Source organism: Macadamia integrifolia, chromosome 12 (assembly GCF_013358625.1).
Source record: "Macadamia integrifolia cultivar HAES 741 chromosome 12, SCU_Mint_v3, whole genome shotgun sequence".
In the NCBI taxonomy this organism is placed as follows: Eukaryota; Viridiplantae; Streptophyta; class Magnoliopsida; order Proteales; family Proteaceae; genus Macadamia; species Macadamia integrifolia.
This window is the reverse complement of record NC_056568.1, coordinates 2,098,205-2,102,987: the sequence shown is the minus strand read 5'-3', so window position 1 is coordinate 2,102,987 and position 4,783 is coordinate 2,098,205. Positions and strand designations below refer to the sequence as shown.

Sequence of the window (4,783 nt, the reverse complement as noted above, 5' to 3'; positions counted from 1 at the left end):
TGTTTGGGAATAATATTAAATTTATAAACTTTCATGAAAAAAAAAAAAAAAAACAGATATCTATAGGATATTTTGAGGCACATACTAAAATCTATAAGGGTTTATGAACCTTAAGATGGAGTGGTGAACGTTCTAACTTAATGGAGAAAAACTTTTTCCCAAGAAATAAGAGAAAAAGTTGGGTTTGCTGTCAGCATATACCGTATGCTAACACCCACTGTGTCTATCTCTCTCTTTCCCTTTTTAAAATAACCCTTCATATTCTTCCTAAATGTGCCTCCATTGGTGTTGTCTGCTAACTTACCGTACCGTAGCAACATACCTATCCCTCTTCCAATAAATAATTATTAGAGTTAAAAAAAGTTAGACATGTTGTTCTTGTGGGTGGTCAGCTCACAGTCATCACTTACTTCTCAAACAAAAAATAAGTTTCATGTTCCAATTTGATGCTTTAATAATGTTTGAAAAAAAAAAGTATTTATATTTTTGTATTTAATTATGGGGATAGGTATGCTACCGATATCAGGTATGTTATCGAATAGCACCAATAGGATCACATGATGGAGTATCATTCAGGAAGGATATGAGGGTCATTTTGAAAAAAGATAAGAGAAAGATAGATACAATGGGTGCTAACATACTTGATATCGGCGGTATACCCAACATTTTCCCTTAATTATGTATATTTATGTTATTTATTTTCTTGATGGAATAGATAATGATGCTTGGTTGTGTGGCCCTTACGCTAGCATGAGATCAATGATGGGAGCCTCTCAATCTATACCTAAGCATCCAAGAGGGGGTAAGGTGGTCATTTCATGCTCCAATGTCTTGGTGGAATGCACGATCGAGAAGCATTCTTTTCTCCATATTTTATAATTAGATAGACAGAATGTTGTTTTGTTGGAAGATAGGCACCGGTGGTTCCACAAAAATTTGAAAAATCTTTAGCTACCTAAATGGCCTACCATTACATTGATCCAGGAGGATTGAATCACTACGATTGTATGTTATAGGATGGGATATGATGAGAGAGAGAGAGAGAGAGAGAGAGAGAGAGAGAGAGAGAGAGAGAGAGAGAGAGAGAGAGAGAGAGAGAGAGAGAGAGAGAGATTGATTGATTTGAACGAATTGATGAACCCGTTTTTGGGCTCCCCCTTCCCCTATTTATATATAGAAGAGGAAGCATCCCTTCAAGGCATCCCATGGAATGGGCGTATCCATTGATTCCAATGACTTGGATTAAAAGATTCCAACCCAATTGCTAAGTGCTAATATGCAAGTGTCCCTTTAAGGTATCCATGGGGTGGGTGAGTCTTCTGATTTCAACGAGTGAGATTAAAAGATTCCAATCCAAGCACTAGGATTGTACCCTTACAAATGGAGGTTTTTATTAGAGAGAAACATTTCAACCACGTAGATGCTGTAATAACTCCTTGCCACATCTCAAAACTAAATGCCTACAAGAGAGTTTGACCAACCTTTATATAGTCTTTTTTTAGATGACTTGAAATGACATAATTGACCCCATGCACTAATTTTAGAACTACAATAAATCTCAAGTTTGAATCTCTAGCGTGTGTGGTGACTCAAAAAATAAAAAAAGCAAAACCGCAAACTTCGAACTTTTTTATTTTATTTTTTTACCAGGAACTTATCTGGTTCCTGACCGGACCCAAAAATTTTATTGATAAATGGTAAAAGAAGAAATACATTTGAGGTGATGGTGGAAGTTTCCAATGCTCTGATGCAAGATTTAAGGTCTTTAATGCTTTAATGCAAGACTCGATACTTTGATTCTCATTCCATATAAGTAATGAATTTCAAGTGAACTTTCCTTGTAGCTTACAAGTGAAGAGAAGTTTCTTGATATAGGGAAGAGTAAGAGGAGGTGGGAGCTGATTGGCCTTCTTGGAGCTGCTAAAGAGGACTGGGAAGTATGAACTTGGTTCTTGTGTTTGACTTGGTTTGGGACTTGACTTTATGGGCTTGGGCCTTCAATAATGCATATCACTTAAACCAAAAGGATTATAAAGTGATCAGCACAGAAAATTGGCCCAACTCAATACCAAAAAGAGTGCATTAAATACACATCGTCTAGCCATGGCCCTTATAATTTCCATAAGTATGTATACATCTCTCAAATTTTGTCCACTTCCAATGTGGTACTAAAGATTCCATATAAAAAGTGCATTGCCCAAAAACAATTACCATGAGTTAAAATACATATATATATATATATATATTGAAACTCATTTTATATCAAATACATTTAGTACAACAATCCCCATGAGTTTCAAAGGAGCCGAGACTATTAAAGGTGGCTCCTTACTTAAATCATTCAAACAAACCAAGCCTATCAAATGAAGCTCAACAAGTAGGACTTGAGCCCATCAAATACTCTCCTAAATAAAAGGATCTGAGCCCATCCAAATAGACCAGCAAATGATATCCCAAAATAGTGCATTGATCAGTATGTCAAAAAAAAAAAAAAAAAAAAATTTGAGGCTACAACTGCTCCACGACCATCCGGTTTTCTCGAGCTCTTTATCCAATGGTTGCGAGGGACCAATCTCTTAGGGGCCGTTTGATAATATTTTTATTTCTAAAGAATGTTCTTTTCCAGAGATGTTCATTTTCGATTCCATGTTGTGAGAATACTCTGGTGGAATAGAAACAACGTCTAGTAAGACTATTACAGAAATATCCTTAGAACAAGAAAAGAATAGAAACAATGTTTGGCAAACACTTTATATAAATTTACTTATGAACAATAAAATCATTAATCACATACATACCATTATGGTCAAATTTAACCTAAGTAAGGACAACAATAGAAGATATGATTAAGAGATCACAACAACAAATCAGTGGCAGTAGCTTCTTCACTACTATCCGTCTTCAAATACACTCTAGCAGCACCTCTTTAATAACAGTAGTTTTTCTCCATCCTCTTCAAATTTGGTCAACAGTGGCAACAACCATAGTACAACAACTTGTAAACTCTCAGATCAATCGGGCTGGGCTGGGCTGGTCTGGGCTTCCTCCTTTTAATAATAATGCATGTTGTAATGAATCAAAGCCTAGAAGCTGACTCACCAGTCCACCAATTTGTTGTCCAATGCAACAAACCATTCCAGTTCGGCCGAGACCAAGTGACTCTTTATTCAAAGTGGATTACTGACATCATTAAGAGACTTTGCTATCTTTATATAAAGTGCTACTGAAATATATAACAGAGCTGGCCAAAACTTAAACTCAATTGGTCTAATTAGAAAACCAGAATTGGTTTGGTGAGAACTGAACCGTTGAACCAATATTCAAGGTGCCCTTTGAACTGTGATCATACCAATTTTAAACATAAGGCTAAATTAAAATGGAACCATTGAAACCTGACCCATCAAATCTGAACCACCAAGGTTGAATCATGAACCATTAGTGAGTGACTCAACTAGGCCGACCATAATTGGCACTTGTGTTGATATCAATTCCAACACATATATACAAGTATTGCTCAACACAGCCAGGGATATTACTTACAAAAGTTGGACCCAAGAAAATCCACATAAATTTCTTTGGCCAGAGATGAAACAACAGTCCAAACTAGAAGCTAAGGAAAGAAAAGGCAAAGAAGGGATTAGTGTGTACCTGCATGCATCTTTGATCCTCAAGGCATCACTTTTTCATTAGCATCTTTCCATTCACTGCACTGTTTCATTCTTATGATGGAATAACAGAGCATGTTACAGAAAGGGCATGAAAAAATAACCAACAGAAAATGAAAAAATAACGTCAGTAGACTCAGGACCATTCTAAACACATGAGTAAATTTCTTCGAACATAGAAAATTGCAGGATTTGAAAAAGAAAAAGTGATAACCTAGGTCAGATTCTACATCATAGAAAAACTAAATTAAAATTGCAGGATTTGAAAAAGAAAAGGTGATAACCTAGGTCAGATTCTACATCATAGAAAAACTAAATTCTTAAATTGTTTTGACATAAATGATGCACTAAAAAAACTTCAATTAATAATTGTTTTGAAACCATCAATGAAACCATTGAAGCCTAGCGAGGTGAGAGGCTCGCGTCGACGAGGGAGAGGGTTGGGTTTTAGATGGGGGCCTTGCAGGTGAAGGGGAAGAAGGGTGTTTGCGGGTACTCATGACAGAAGGAAGGGGTGGCGGCAGGGTGTGCGGTGGGGGTTTTGGTGGGAGGGAGAGAAGGGGCTGCAATTGGGTTGCAGGTCTGGTTCTCGATGAGGTCGTGTGGTGGTGAGGCACATAAGTGATAGAGAAGAGAGGGGCTCATGTGGTGCTGGCGCATGGTGGTAGCAGGAGTGGTGTGGGAGAGCTGAGAGAGATGTTGTTGGATGAAGGATGGACACCTGAGCGGATACCGGCCTCGGCTTTGTGATTTTCAGGCTAGACCCCTGGGAGGAATGGAGTTGCAGGTAAGAATGGAGAGGGAGCTTGCGTTCCGTGAATGAGAAAAGGCTCACCACTTTTGAGGTTGTGCTTTTTGGGGTCGACGATTTTTTTTTATTAGGAACACCTTTAATTTTTAAATTGAGTTGCTCCTTTTTAAGTTGTGAAAAGAACAAACAAAACACCTTTTGGTGTTCTTGCAATCTATTTTATATTCATCATACCTTTTTTATTAGTTCATTCCGCAAAAATATAAAAATTAATCGGACATGTCAAATGCATTTTTTCCTATATGAATTCCAATAGAAGAACACCAGAAGCAATTTCACGGAGCGTTATCAAATGGCACCTTATTGT

At 37.3% G+C, this 4,783-nt stretch overlaps 1 long non-coding RNA gene across 1 annotated transcript; it reads right to left on the bottom strand.

Annotated features, from left to right (window-relative positions):
* Positions 1–2,726: 2,726 nt before the first annotated feature.
* Positions 2,727–4,517, bottom strand: LOC122057727. The gene is made up of 2 exons (XR_006133602.1): positions 3,649–4,517; positions 2,727–3,161 (listed from the first exon to the last, which is right to left on the bottom strand). It is a non-coding gene; the product is annotated as an uncharacterized LOC122057727 (long non-coding RNA).
* Between the last annotated feature and the right edge of the window lie 266 nt (positions 4,518–4,783).